Source organism: Gossypium raimondii, chromosome 7 (assembly GCF_025698545.1).
Source record: "Gossypium raimondii isolate GPD5lz chromosome 7, ASM2569854v1, whole genome shotgun sequence".
Lineage (NCBI taxonomy): Eukaryota > Viridiplantae > Streptophyta > Magnoliopsida > Malvales > Malvaceae > Gossypium > Gossypium raimondii.
Window position 1 is genome coordinate 53,439,749 of NC_068571.1, and position 16,909 is coordinate 53,456,657.

At 32.4% G+C, this 16,909-nt stretch overlaps 1 long non-coding RNA gene across 1 annotated transcript; it reads left to right on the forward strand.

The window, feature by feature from the left end:
* Window positions 1-4,049: 4,049 nt before the first annotated feature.
* LOC105770167 (uncharacterized) lies at window positions 4,050-6,772 on the forward strand. The gene is made up of 3 exons (XR_001126166.2): window positions 4,050-4,110; window positions 6,307-6,384; window positions 6,558-6,772. It is a non-coding gene; the product is annotated as an uncharacterized LOC105770167 (long non-coding RNA).
* Window positions 6,773-16,909: the final 10,137 nt, after the last annotated feature.

Sequence of the window (16,909 nt, forward strand, 5' to 3'; positions counted from 1 at the left end):
AACATGTATTTAAATAATATTAATTATTTAAATTAATTAATATTATTATATTTTAATAAGAATATAAAAATTATTATAACTTGTTAATATTTTAATATATAAAAATAAATTTTAAATATTTTAAGTAATAAATATTAATTATTTATAAAATTTAATTAGAATATATAAACTATATTTTAAATATTTAAATATAACTATTAAATATTTATAATTAGATATTAACACATTTGTATTATTTTAAAAATAATTTTTATTTTAATTAATGATTTTAACATATTTATAATTAAGTATCAACAAAAAAAAGAAATACTATATTATTTAAAGGGTAAAAAATAATTAAATATAAAAATATTTTTGGGAGAGGAAAAATTAAAATTTTAATTTCTCCTTTAGAAATACTTTTAAAAGTACTTTTAAAAAGTAAAAATTTCAAAACAAAAAACAACTTATTTAGTACAATTTTTTTTCTAAAAGTACTTTTGGAGTAAATTTTTTTTTTTTAACACTACTAAAAAAACTCTTCAGTTGCGTTGCATGGAAACGCATAACACCCCTGTTAACAAAGCCTGTACATGTATATACCTGATACAACAGCTCTCCAAGTGCCGTAAGTTGCTCATCTGAAGGTGCAGATGCCAGCAGTGCCTTAAAGGTCTACACATAAAGTTACTGGCGAAAGTTACCAAGGGTAAATTATGTCTGGTAATTTGGACAAAGGGAAAATTCAATAACATCAGCTAATAAGACAGTGATATTCTTTACTTAAATTAAAATTCAAAGTGAAAATGAAACCTAGATACTTGCAATCTTTAATTTGTACGTATCCAAACCCTGAAATTTTCGTACAGATGATGCTTGGCAGCAGCCAGCAGCTGTCACTCCATATGTTCGTTTCTCAACAATTACGGTAACTGTATCATCATGATCACTGTGTTTCTCTAAAAATGTCACACCAAGCATTGATTCAGGAAGTAGTTTGGCATAAAAACCGACTTGTATTAGAGTAAAAATTTATAATTCTACAATCCAAACACTGCAAGTGCAAGCGGTCAGCTTGACATATTAACAAAAGATACAGAATTAATACACCCAGTACTTGTGCCGTATTCCAGGATCAATTCCCCAAAATTGGATACGACAGGGAATTGCTACAAAGTCCATTCATCTCAGCAGGCTGCATACCACAGCCATTGATTCTGCAGCACAAACGATTGCAAGTGATTTATTTGCTTCACCACATGCTCAAGTTATTTGATCCATATCACCACACGGGGCAGGCTACTACAATGTGATTCTCCACCTAATAAACAACTCAAAAAGAAAAAGGTAAAGCAGCATATATGATCGAAACATATTGTCTTGAATGTAAGAAATGAAAATATCAGTTGGAGGATTGCAGGGTTTAGCATACCTTTTGGCAGAGCAGGGCAACCTCTCTTAGACTGATGCTCAATCCTGCAAAGCATGTACAAGACGGTGTAAATAAGTTGTCACACTAAAACAAAAAATGAAATGTACCTGCCACTTGTGACTTGTTTGATGTGGAGATTCTTAATTTGGTGCGTGGATTTTTGAAGTGATTAGTAAGGAAATCGGGTTGTAGTTGGATATTCACAGTGAATACTAGAAACAAAAAATTAATGAGAAGAGAGCAGTTCATGGATTCCACGCTGGATGACTTGTGACGATGTTTTTATCCGGTCTTTGTTGGAGGGTTTTGATTTGCTATGGGATTGGGGTTTATCTGCAGGTCTTTTTGATTTGTTATGCTGTTCAAGGATTTGATTTTTTTCCTGGTTTAGCATGTTTCAAAGTTTATTTATTTTTTGGATTATTGATGATGTTGTTGCGTAGTGGTCATATATGCAATGACGAATACAAATCATACACCCATGAGTTCACTTAAAGATGCGAATTCATCCAAAGTTATGAGCTCAACTCACTTGTGAGTTTTCCACATAGTGCGATCTCAACAAATCTGCGAGTTCACAAATATTGACTCATCAAATGTGCGAGCTCACAAAAAATACGAAGCCACCATAGGTGCAAGCTGTGTTAAGCTAGCTTATACATGCAAGACATTTCTCTACAAGTTGCTAACTTGCCAACTTGTTCTCAAACAATAAAATTTTTTAACAATATTGTTTTGTTGTTGAATAAACTAAAATAAACCAATAGAGAAACAAATTGTACTGTACAAGTTCTATGACTTGTCAAGTTGTAATTATTTATTTTTAGCTTATTTAAGCATTGTTGTATTTGTAAACTAAGAGAAGCAATGGAATAGAAAATCATAACTTCATTGCTTCATTTTTGATATGTTTTTACTTTCAGTCTCAAACCAAATTTTAATCAAATATTCAACAATTGAAACAATTGAAACCAATTATCTTTAAGGACCTTTGTTTTTGTTGAAAAAAAATAACTTTTGTTTCTATGAAAATTCTTGAACAAAATTTTCACCACCTTCATCCTGTTTTATAGATGAAAAATACAATATTTGGGTAGTAAAATAAAATTTATCTTCAAATCTTTTATCTTTAGGAGGTTGTAAATGCTAAAATAGAGTGAGAAATGTTAAAATATGTGAAACCCATATATTTTGAGATATATTTTAAAGTTATTTAGGTAGATGAATCTTAGAATAAATCATTTGAGATATTCTAAGAATATTTTATTTTATCTTTTAGTAGTTTATTAGAATAAGAGAATTTAGTAGTTTATTAGAATAAAGGAATTATTTTCCCAATTAGCTTATGACTCTTTTCTCTATTTAAATTCAGTTGTTTAGTTGATAAAAGATAGAACAGTTTTATTAAATGCTCTCTTGAAAACTTTCATGGTATCTGAGCTGGGTTATCTCTAGTAGCATCATGGTTAAAACAACCTTCACAGGATATAAGAGATTCAACAATCAAACAGAGGAAGAAAGATTTACCGTTGAAACAACTAATGAAAATTATGAGGGCCAAAGTTCTCTAGAAGGGTCTCCATTCACTAAGGAACAACTAGAGCATCTACACAAGTTTTTTCAATCACCACAATTTCAGATGAATTCTTATGTTCCTAACTCATCCAATAGTTCTTCTTCCTCCTTTGCCCAATCTGGTATTGATTTTTCTATTTTTTTCAGTGCCAAGCCTTGTTAAACAAACATGTGCATCGCTGATTCTGGAGCTAGTGATCACATGACTAGTAGTCATTTTCTTTTTTCAACTTACAAACCTTGTGCAGGAAACAAAAAAATCAAAGTAGCAGATGGGTCGTTCTCGGTAATAGCTGAGAAAGGCACTGTTAAAATTTCACCTTCCTTGGTTTTACACGATGTTTTACATGTGCCAAATCTAGCTTGTAATATCAAATCGGTCAGTAAATTATCCCAGTCCTTGAATTGTCATGTTATATTTGACTCCTCTATGTGTAAATTTCAGGACATAGTCTCGGGGAGGATGATTGGCAATGCTAAAAAATCTGGTGGAATTTACTTTCTTGACGACGACCTTCTAAGTCAACCAACAACTACTTTATGTTTAAATCCTGCTTCTAGTTTTGATAACGTTATGATTTGGCATTATAGGCTTGGACATCCTAATTTTTACTATTTAAGATATTTGTTACCTGATCTATTTAAAAATAAATGTAACAGCCCGGTTTTAGCTAAATCAGAATAGTGATTTCGGGACCACAAATACGAAGTCAAAATATTTATTTTATTATTTTATTATGGTTTAAAGTATGATAAAATTATTGTATGAACTTTTCGTAAAGAAATTTTACCGTTTAAGTGTTTAATTTGGTAAAAAGGACTAAATCGCGTAAAGCGTAAAAGTTGTGTTCTATAACCTAAAGGTATCAAATAGCTATAGAACTTAAAAGTGAAGGTCTTTATGTAGTAAATATCCCATTTATGAGATAGTGGATGATAGTGGAGTGACAATTGATGTTATTATTAATGTTTTTAAAGGGTAAAAGTGTAAATAAGTAATTAATGATAAGTTAAATAAAATAAAAACAAAGCATCATCATCTTTTCATCATTTTCAGCCGAAACTTAAAGAGGAAGCAGCCATTTTTATGTTCAACATTCGGCAACCCTAATCCCTTTAATTAGGTATGAATTCTTAACCCGTTTTTAATGATATTTACGTTTTTGAGATTGTTGCTTTGTAATCTAGCTCGTGCCTCTGAATTCAAAAATGTTAAAGATTTAACATGTTTCCATTATTTAATGCTGGAGTAAGTTGATGAGTTATGATATATTATGAATATTTGATGTTAGATTTTCATCTTTTATAAAGTGATTTTTGAGAAAAATGTCAATTTTGGACTAAATTGTGAAATATGGAAATTTAGTGGTTAAAATGTGAAATAAATTGAAAATATGGGCTGATAGTAAGATATGGAAATTTTGGCTAGCTTGGGTTTGTGTTTAATTTCATGAAATTGTGATTTTATGTGATAAGAACTAAATTGCAAAAATGTGAAATAATAGGGGCAAAAATGTAATTTTCCAAAATGTGTAAATTGTGCTAAATGAAATGAAATGATGATTAAATAAGTATATCTGATATTATATTGATTGAGATAAACGAGATTTGGATCTAGAATGGGGGAAAACAGAGTATCGGATTAGTCGACCTAATTTGTCGTTTTAGCGAATAAGGTAAGTTCGTATATTTAATAAGCATTAAATTATACATGTTTAAATGCTTAATTGAGATAATTATGATGAATGCTTAAATATTGAATTTAATTGTGATTACAATGATTTGGAAATGTTTGACGGAGATTCGACAAAGTAAAAGTCCCGGTTGAACCTTAGGAATAGATAGGATACAAATGTCATGACATTAGGGTTACCGAGATTACGTATAAGACCATATCTGGGATATGACATCGATAATAGAATTCGTGTAAGACCATCTCTAGGACAATGGCATCGATATGAGAATTCGTGTAAGACCATATCTAGGACATTGGTATCGATATGTGATTTTGTGTAAGACTATGGTTGGGCTTTTGGCATTGATAAGAGATTACATGTAAGACCATATCTAGGATATGATATTGTAACGGTACTATGTGTACGAGATCCCCGAGTATCCTTTAGTATTGCAAATGGTTCAAAGGGAAAAGTGGATGAAACATGATTATAAGTGATGGTACAACGAAAGCAAGGTATTCGTGACAGAAATCAACAAGTAAGTGAAAGTTGAGAATGAAAGTACGATCGAGTTAAGCAAGACATGTACGTACAGAACCTATGTGATAATCGAATGAAACTGAATTGGTGAGTTCATACCGTATCATGTATATGAAATGAGAAAGGTATGTGTTTAAATATGTTGTATACCAAAATGTGCTCATTTGGCTATATGGAAGTATGAATTGAGTGTTATATGAGAATTAAATTGATTAAATTTGTGAAAGCTAAGGTTAGCTATGTAAATGATTATATGATTGAAAATGAAATGAAATATGATCTATGTGAAGTGTATAGATGAAATCTGATATGTGTTATGAGGACGTATGGAACTGGAAACGAAATTTTATGAAATGTATGAAAGAAATCATGAAAGAGTATAATTTGCAATAAAATAGTTTTGGATGAAACAATTGTATAATTTTGAAAAATCACTAAAATTGTGGGAATCACATTAGAGGTTGAATAAGACATGAAAGTAAAGCTTATTGAGTCTAGTTTCACATAGAAGAAGCAGTGTAAGCAAAAAATATTGTATTATGAGATATTTGAGTTTTTGCAAGATAAGGTCGAATGATTTTGGAATCCTCTATTCGAATTTAAAAATCATTAAAATTTGTATAAAAAGAATTATGGGTTGTAATTTATATGATTAAAATTTTTAATGAGTCTATTTCAAGAGAAACAAACAGAAATATCATCCGAATCCCATATTAAGAGATAATTAATTTTTAGAGAAGAAGGGTCAGAACTGTCAGACAGCATAATAGGGACAAATTTTAAGAATTAAATGTACTTATTGGCTAAATAAAAAATTCTAAAAATTTTATGGTAAGAAGATATGTGAGTCTAGTTTTGGAAAAATCAAGCGGATCTTAATTTGGAGTTCCGTAGTACAAGATATAAATAATTTAGTAACTATGACACAAGTAGACAGCTTGATGTGAACATGAGTAAATAGTGGAACTATGTGCGGTTTTGATTGTATTATCTTGAGAACATGTTGTGAGGATTGGTAAAAGCAGGTTAACAGATTGCTTATTATTTACATATCAACTTACTAAGCTTTATAGCTTACTTTGTGTTATTTTTCTATGTTTATAGTGTTCCGAAGGCTCACTTGGGTTGGAAATCGTCGGAGATCCCTTCACACTATCCAACTATGGTTTCGATACTTTAAAGGTTTGTAATTTTGGTTATGTGGCATGTATAGGCTAGTTGGTTTGTTAAGTGTATAAGTGATTTTGGCAATTGGTGCCTATATGTTTGAAATGTATTGAGCCATGAGATTTGGCTTGTTTATAATGTGAGGTTTGATATGTAGATGGCCTTATAATTGGAATGTGCTTGTGTAGGGTTGGCCCTTATGGTTGGCAAATTGGCCTTGCAAATGGTCTATATTCGTCCACATGGCTGTTTACACGAACGTGAGACTTCTGTTACTTAGAAAGTTCTTAAAGTTTCAGAAATTTTTATGTGAAACCAGTTTAGTCTCGAACCTTCTTAAAATCATGTTTTAGATCGACCTATTTAAGGGACAATGTGATTATGAATGAATGTGATATGATGATACATGATCAATGTATATGAAATGTTTGTATAATGATGTGAATTGTTCAGTAATGCCTCTTTACCCTAGTCCGACGATGGATACGGGTTAGGGGTGTTACAATAAAAGTCATTCATATCACTGTGAATTTTGTGAATTAGCTAAACATCATCGGTCATTGTTCTCACCTCAAAAATATAAAGCTTCCAAACCTTTTTCATTAACTCATAGTGATGTTTGGGGACCTTTGAGAGTCTTAACTTTTTCAGGAAAACGTTGATTTGTCACATTTATTGATGATCATACTCACATTTGTTGGGTGTTTTTATTAAAAGATAAGTCTGAAGTTAAAAATGTGTTTCAGTCTTTTTATGCTATGGTGAAAACACAATTTGGTGTGAGAATAGAAGTACTTCGAAGTGACAATAGTGAGGAATTTTTTAATGACCAATTAGGTGTTTTCTTAACCAAACATGGTATAGTCCACCAAAGCTCTTATACAAATACACCACAAGAAAATGGGGTTGTAGAAAGAAAAAACTAACATCTTTTGGAAGTAACTAGAGCCTAGTAAAACTCTAAACTATAAAACTCATTTTCGTCTCTTTAAAGATAACTTTCCTAATTCTAAATTGATCATAGATTTATCCCTCCAAGTTTTTGGGTGTAATGTTTTTGTTCATCTTCACAACCAAGGTAAACTAGATCCTAGAGCAAAAAAGTGCGCCTTTGTTAGCTATGCTTCTAATAAAAAGGGTTACAAATGTTACGGAAATTATAATAAGGAAGGTTCTATAATTGATCAAGAAAACACTAGGAATATACAACATAAGGATTCTAATAATGGGGAAGGTGAATTTATGATTAACACAGAAATTAATGATGCTAATATTGTTAATGAAAAGGAGTATGAAGTTGTAGAGTCTGATAATGAGAATAAAGAACAAACAAAGGAGTTAATTGTTTACTTAACAAGAAATCGAAATCAAGAAAGTGGAATCCACCAGATTCATCACCAAGAATCTGACCTGCAAGATCTTGTCAAAAGTCCAAGTAAAGCTCATAATCCAGCTAATGAATTTTCTGATTTAGATATTCTAATTTCTAAAAGAAAAGGCGTTAGAAATGTTGTCAAATATCCCATGTCTAACTTTGTGTCCTATAAACCCTTGTCTTTGACATTCTCAACCTTTGTTTCTTGTCTCGATACTGTGAAAATACCCAAAAGTGTGAAAGATGCTTTATAAGTTTCTGAGTGGAAGGATGTTATTTTAGAGGAGATGCATGCTTTTGAAAAAGCAGGTACATGGGAAACAATGGAATTACCTATAGGAAAAAAATTGTGGGCTGTAAATGGGTGTTCACAACCAAATTCAAACCGGATGGATATTTAGATAGATATAGAGCCCAACTGGTGGCTAAAGGGTACACTCAAACATATGGGATAAATTATCTTGAAACATTTGCTCCAATAGCCAAATTAAGTTCTGTTAGAGTTCTTTTATCAATTGCTGTTAATCTTGATTGGTCCTTACAGCAGCTAGATGTGAAGAATACTTTTCTAAATGGGAAACTTGAAGAAAAAGTTTACATGGATCCTCCTCCAGGTTTTGAAAAAAATTTGGAACTCAAGTATGTAAGCTCAGGAAATCTTTGTATGGTCTAAAGCAGTCTCCCTGAGCTTGGTTTGAACGGTTCACTCAAGTTGTCAAAAAACAATGTTACTTACAAGGGCAAGTTGATCACACAATGTTCTATCGACACTCACAAAGAGTTAGAATAACAATTATTATAGTTTATGTCGATGATATCATTCTTACAAGAGATGACGTGGATGAAATAAGACATCTCAAGGAGAATCTAGCATTGGAGCTTGAGATCAAAGACTTGGGTCCTTTGAAATACTTTCTTGGAATGGAAGTTGCTCGATCAAAGAAGGGTATTGTAGTCTCTTAGAAAAAATATATGATTGATCTTTTAAAAGAGGCTGGGATGAGTGGTTGCCGCCCAACTGACACACCAATTGATCCAAATGTAAAATTCGTAAGTAAAGAAGGTCGATTAGTTGATAAAGGGCAGTACCAAAGATTAGTCGGTAAGTTAATTTACTTATCACATACAAGGCCAAACATAGCTTTTGCAGTGAGCTTAGTGAGTCAATTTATGCACTCCCCAATGGAGGAACATGAAAAAGCAATGTTTCGGATTCTAAGATACTTGAAGAGTTCACCTGGAAAGGGTTTATTCTTCAAGAAATCTAAACAAAGAGGAATTGAAGCTTATACAGATGCAGACTGGGCAGGCTCAATAACAGATAGAAGATCTACATCAGGATACTATACATTTGTTTGGGAAACATTGTGACTTGGCGAAGTAAAAAACAAAATGTTGTAGTAAGAAGTAGTGCAGAGGCTGAGTTTAAATCAATGGCTCAAGGAATTTGTGAAATAATGTGTTAAAAATAATTATGAAAGAGCTGAGGAAACCTATAACTTCGTCAATGAAGTTGTATTGTGATAGCAAAGCTGCCATTAGTATTGCTCATAACCAAGTCTAACATGATAGAACTAAACATGTTGAGATTGATAGACACTTTATCAAGGAGAAGATTGAAGAATGCCAAGTGTGCATGCCGTTTGTTCCTTCAAAACAACAGATTGCTGACACACTCACCAAAGGGCTCTCTAAGACAAGCTTTGATTTTATTGTAAACAAGTTGGGCATGATTGATATATATGCACCAACTTGAGGGAGGGTGTTGAAATATGTGAAACCCATATATTTTGGGATATATTTTAAAGTTATTTAGGTAGATAAATCTTATTTAGGTAGATAAATATTAGAATAAATCATTTGAGATATTCTAGGAATAGTTTATTTTATCTTTTAGTAGTTTATAGAATAAAGGGAATTATTTTTCTTATCTTTTAGTAGTTTATTAGAATAAGGGAATTATTTTCCCAATTAGCTTATGACTCTTTTCCCTATTTAAATTCAGTTGTTTAGTTAATAAAAGATAGAACAGTTTTATTAAATGCTCTCTTGAAAACTTTCAAGGAATTTGCAAAAAAAACATAAGGCAATGTCTTGCCTACAACGTTTAAAATGTAATCTTTACAAGAATTATGGCTTGTGACACTCCTAAACAAGCTTGGGATAAGCTCAAGGAGGAGTTCCAAGGTTCGTAAAAGACAAGGCAATAACAATTTTTCAATCTTAGACGAGATTTCAAAAACCTCAAGATGAAGGAAGCTAAGACTATAAAGCAATATTTAGATAGAACCATGGCAGTGGTGAACCAGATAGCACTGTTAGGAGACCAGTTCACTGACTGTCGAGTAGTTGAGAAGGTGATTACCACGCTTCTTGAGAGATATGAATCAAATATATCTTCACTGCAAGGTTTAAGGGATTTGTCAACCATCTAACTCTTAGAACTAATCAACGCTTTGTATACTTAAGAATAAAGAAGGGCAAGTACAGAAGAGAGGCACGCTGATGGAGCCTTTCAAGCCAGAAACAAAGAAGGCTCAAGCTTCTCCAGCAATAAAGAAAATAAGGCTAGACAGAGAAGAAAGAAGATAGTTAGAGAGATGGTGGCAAGAAAAATCCACCATGTTCTCACTATAAAAAGGCCAATCACTAAGAGAGGTATTGTTGGTCTAGGCCAGATATTTAGTGTAGAAGTTGTAAAAATTTTGGTCATCTGTAGAAAGTGCGCAAAAACCAATAGCAGAAGCAACAACAACAGAACCATATTTAAGCTCAAATTGCAGATGAAAAGCAATCTCGAGAGGAGTATCTGTTTACTGCCTCTTATTTTATTTCTAGCAACAAAGTCAACGAAAGTTGGTTGATTGACAGTGACTACACAAATCACATGACTTCAGATCAAAGCATTTTCAAGCGGATTGGCAGAAGTTGCATTTCAAAAGTCAAAATTGGAAATGGCTAGATTATTAAGGCTAAGGGAAAAGGTGATGTGCTAATCAGCATCTTGAAAAGTACTAAAGTAATTATAGATATGTTTTTAGTTCTTGAGTTAGATTATAATCTCTTTAGTATTAGTTAGTTGCTTGAGAAGAAATAAACTATTGTTTTTAAAGAAAGATGTTACACTATTTTTGATTCATTGGGAGAAGAAGTTGTGAAAGTCTCAATAAATAATATAATTTTTATATTGGGTTGAAACTTTATGACCTCGAGAGCCTATACTAATTCAGTGGATAAATCACATAATAGTCAGATAAATTTGGTTGAGAATATGACTAAAGTTGAAGATGAAGCTAAAGATGAAGATTTCGATGACCTTTCTGTTAAAGATATTAGGTCTATTGTTGAAGCTTATCATAGATGTGACTTAGTAGTGTTGGAGCCTGCAAATTTTGAAGAAGCTGCACAATAAACAAAATATAAGTTTGCAGCATTATAGCCGAAGAGGAGAATTGAGAAGTGGCTATCCATACGATGGCGAACACAGTTCGTATATCTGCGAGCTCACCCAAAGATGCGAGCTCTCCACACAGTGTAAACTCAAAAAACCTGCGAGCTCACAAAAAATACGAAGTTGAGTGTGGACAGAGTAGTGTTGCGGTACTAGGTGGTATTATTCGGGACTCACAAGGCCGGTGGCTGATTTGATTTAACAGGCGGATTGGGCGAACTTCGGTATTACTGTGTGAACTCTAAGTATATGGAAAAGGCGTGACGAGTATAACAAAATTATCATTGAGAGTGTCTGCAGCGAGGGGGTCAAGCTTGTTACCGATGGTACTGCACAGGGTGCGGTTCATTCAAGTTGGTATCAGGAGGCCTTGGGAGGTCGTGATGCGATGCATACCGTGGGAGGAGAATGGTGTAGCAGATCGGATTGCGAAGTCTATTGATGAAGATCAGGTAGACTTGCAGCGATTCACGGAACCTTAAGTTGTAGGCGTTGCTGGTAAGGGATTCCAGAGGCATGCATTTGGTTACCGATCTCTGCCTTCTAAGTTGTAAACAACCTTTATCTTTTTAAAGGAATGTTACAACCTTTATTAAATAGTTTATAAGATGACACATGAAATGTTAAAATTTATATCCTATTATTTTATATTAGAATTCTTAGTTCTTTTTAATAGACTCGAAAAATAAAATAGAAAAAAATATATTATTTTATCTTGATTTGTATAAAGTGAAAGTTAAAATTTTAGTCGGATACTCATATTCAAATTGTATATATAACTCCATCCTCATGCCTAATATTGTATAAAATATTGTTTTAAATTTGAAATATCAAATTTTAATTATTTATACAATAACTTTATATTTCATATAATTTTTTTATAAATAGTTCATTTATAAAACTCAATATAACATATTGTAGTTATGTTAATTATATATTATTTACAAATTATTATGGCTGATTTATTGATTATTAAGAAAAATAAAAAATGAAAATTAAAGAGTGGAGAGCATTAATTTACACTATGTCAAATTTTTGTTTGGTATAAATGCTTTAATAATGATTAATAATTATTTTATTGTAATATTTGAATTATCAGAATAATTAATTAATTAAAATTATTATTAATTATTATTTTGAATAATATTTTTCTTTTACACAAACTAAATAAAGTAAAATCATATTACTTAATAAATTAAAAAACTTCAACGTATAAAATCACATGTAATTTAGATGGTACTAGAAACCTGTCCAATTTAATTGCTTTTAATTGGAAACTGTATAATTGTGGGGCATTTTTTCAATTAGGCATCTTAATCTGATCCAAAATCAACAGCTAAAGATTAAAGGCCTTACCACCAAAGGAAGGAGTTCATTTCTATTAAGAGTTTACCTTCTTAGAGATACAAAGAGTTGAAGTTCAAATCATTTAAGATGGGAAAACTTGGTTACTTCTGAAATATTTTTCATCTAAAGGAATTTTTTTTCAAGAGCTTATCTTTTTACAGTTACAAATATAAAAACTGAAGTTCAAATAATTTCAAGATGAAAAACTTGGTTGCTTAAATTTTATTGATCTAAAGGTTTTTATTTTGTATATATATAATGATGAGGATCTTTTCTCTCCATATTTTTATTATTTTATTGTTTAAAAGGTATAAAATTATTTTAATTTTATATTAATATAAGTGAATCCTCTCATATATATTTTGATGTTAGTCAATGATGGGGATAAACTCACGAGCATACATAAATAATTATTTATGGATCCATTCTACTAATAGCTAAACAGATTTTATATTTGGTATTTTAAAAAAACTCAAAAAGAAGCACAAACAACACTATATTTTTCTTAACAACTTATTATATAATATATTATATTTTATTCAAAATTCTTGAGTATTGCGAGTTACTCCTATAAATAAAGATTTTGTGGAGTTTTAAGAGTAGTTTAATATTACTACAAGTGCATCGGTTTTGTGGAGTTACTCCTATATATATATATTTTTAAATGAGCATTGGTTGGTTCTCCAATAAACTCTAAATACACAAGATTAACACTTGTTATAAAATACCTACGATATCTATATCCTTTGTGTTGCAGTAAAATTTTCAATACTATATAACATGGTAGTAGATACTAATTGTTTTGATCATAAAGAATGACATGGATGTATAAATAAATATGGATGATAGAGACATATATGCAGGGCAAGGACAAAAAGAACACCCTGGCCGTCCAAACGCTTTGGAACACCACACGCTCACATCAATCCTACTGTGCATCCTTCTTGGTGCAGCGCTTACAGCATGAAATGCCATTCATCGATTCCAATTTTTTTTAAACAACCAATAACATCATCCAACACTAATCCGTGAATGATGTTAGGATAATTGGAGTCAAACTGAGTTTCAAAGTTTTCATCTAAAGATCAATAAGCCAAGCAGTGTGAAACCCCATTGGCTAAACACTGGACATAAAGAAAATAAATCAAGTTAAAAGAAGCACACAAAGAAAGAGTTTCCTCAACAATACTTCCATAAACAGAAAAGCATATACTACCACTATTGAGATTATTAATAACAACTAAACAATTTGACTCAATTTTAAGATGACTAAAACCCAACTTGTAAGCCAACTTGTGCATGTCAACAATGGCTATAAGGCCTCGACAGAAGTAGCATCAAAAGCGCCTATAAGTTTCTGGGCATAGCCTACCCCACCACCCCCTAGGAATCTTGAACAATCGCATCGAAAGATGCCACTTGTTGACAGGACCTCTAAGTTGTATTAAAGTTTATCTTCAACTGCTTGTCACATAGAGGCTCCCATCTATCAACTCTCAGCCTCGTAGGAAGAAAGGGTGCATAAAAGAGCTTATGAATCCTAAAGTGATTGTGGAGAGTCCTAGCATGAATCAACACATCTTGGGGGGAGGGGGGGCTCAGAACTCTTCCTTGAATGATCTCTAAATTCCTCGCCTCGTAAAGTTGCCACAAACCATAAAAAGGCTAGTCCAAGTCTCATTGTCTAGCTTCCTCATTTCATGCTCTAACCAATCAATTACCCTACAAAGGAAACACATAATAAATCATTATCAATACCACTTAAAATTAAAACCTCTTTAGAAAGAAGACAATCATGAATAGTGTGCATAAGATCCTTTGTTAGAGCATCACATTTCTTGCTCAAAGGGTCATTAGCCTATGAAATAGGGATCCACTTCATTGAAGTGGGAAGAATATCATCACCCACCCTCCAACACCAAATAATTTAATCTTAGGTAGGGGCATTAGTTTCCACACTTCTTTCCAAAATACACAACATTTGGAGTGTAGCCCTAAACCAAAATATCATCACAATCAGCCCCACAATTAGGAACATCTAAAAGGGGATCCACATAAGCACTCTCCCACAAAGATCAAACAAGGTGCTCATTCCAAGTGGATTCATCATTCCTTAACAAAAGAGAAACTGTGACATCATGGGAAAGGAAGTCACTAGGCGGAAGGTCCTTTCCATCAAGACTTTTCTCCCTCCATTTATCCAACCAAAATTCGAGCCTTACTTCCATTACTAATAAGCCAAAAAAACTTGCACGTAAAGAGTCAAACGTAGGCATAAATCCTTTCCAAACAAATGGCGATTTATTAGTAGTTTTACTAAGAAAGATGTCACCTAATGGAAAGTGATGGGTGCTGAATCCACCAAAAATAAGTTTTTATGTTTAAACAATATATAAATAGTAGTGTCGGGAGTAGGGTTGATTCGACAGAGATTAGGATATCTAAAATTTTTGTTTGATTTAATTAGGTTGTGTGGTTAGTCGTGCCCACATCGTGTCGACCTGTGTGAAAATAAAAATGGGATTAAATCTGATTAAAATAGAAAAAATAAAAAAAATAAAAATTGAAATTGCAATAAAATAAATTAAAATGAAATTAAAACTAAATAAACGGATGTGATGATGCTCTAGCTTCAGGCTCGATTTTGATTTCGAATTGATTTTTGATAACAAGTTTTCTCCTTCAATCAATAAGTCGGTTATAGTGACCGTGGATGCCTAAGACCACCAATCTTTTCATGTATATGTAAATAAATGTATAAATTAATTGTAGAATCATCTAACAATTAATCTTTATTGAACGAACATCTATGAAATACACTGGAATGTAAAAGTGGAAGCGGAAGTGGTGCTTTTCTCGTGAACCTCAATGGCGATAGAAAGTTAGGTATTACACATCACCCAATCTAAAAGGTAAAGCTAAAGCTAAAGCATTGATCTTTCAATCGTGAGATCGGTGGCAGTCCATATCATTTCTTTCTACTAGTTTGGTCCACTCCCACTTCCACTACTAATTAATTAGAGCAGTGGCAGGAGAGGAGAGTCGAGGGTGCCATGTGATGTGGGTATTTCATTTTCAAATATATATATATATATATATATATAGTTAAATAAAGGTAATTTTAATTGATAAGATAGAGGCCATGAAGCGGAGCGCCTCGGAATTGGCTCTTGAGTTCATGAGGAAGACTATGAGTACGAGCACGTTCTCCTTATCCTTCTTCTCCGACGCCGCTAAAGCCTTACCCTTGCCCGATATTACTATTGTTGATCCCACTTATTCTAATTCTTTCCACTCCAAAGATCATCATCATCATTATCAGGTTACTCTCTTTCTCTTCTCCACACATACACACATATGCTTATGATGGATGAATCTACAGATCGATCACTCTCTTACTCTGCTTACGCTTTGCTAATTTATGCTTTACTGTTCAATCACTCTTCATATACAGCTCTAATATATATATGTATATCTTATCAATTATTTCACAGTACCAGAGGCTGACAGCAATGCTATCCTATCCTATAATGTATCATCTATGTATATTTCCTTTAAGCTTACCTGCTTCTCACTTCTCATCCGGCCGTGATTTAGAATTAAGATTAATTGATTTTTGAACTTTTTTTCTTTTTATCTTTTTTGCTAGAATCAACGTATTTATTGATACGGCCACGCCCCGGAAATGTCCTTGGTTCAGCTCACTTGAGCTCAAGTCAGCTCATTCGAGCTCAATTCAGTTCATTGAGCTCGTTATTAGCTCTTTAGCTCAATTAATTTTAATTGCTGGAATAAATTAAATATTTAAGTTAATTAGTTAATTTAGTTACAGCTCTTAATTACTTGTCAGCTTATTACATATTTTAATTATGTTGTGTTAGCCGAATTTAATTAGGTGGCTGGACTATAATTAATTTGTCTCAATTTAGTTAGTATGATAATTAGTGTTTAATTTGTCTTGATGCCATTTAGTTCAGCCGAACATACATTTGAACCTAATTTAGTTCATGTTTTCTTGTAGGATGGACGAATACATGAATGAGCATTAAAGTCCAAGTGCATGAATAGCTTGGTGCAATGTATGGGAGTGTGCATGCACAAATGAGGTTCAATGGGAGGCATTTAAGGGAGCACAAGTACTTGGGACGTTCATGCAAGAGGGGGCTGCTGAAAGTTCATGCATTTGCACATTAATGGACCGAATTTATTGAAGAACATACCATGGGACGTTTCAGGCCTGTCCATGTATTTTCCAAGATCACTATTTAAGTTTTCAAGGCACTTTAAAGCTCCATTCAGCCAAGGGAGATGTTGGAACAAATAAGGGGCTGCACATCCATAGAATTAAGCTTTCTTCAAGATTAAGG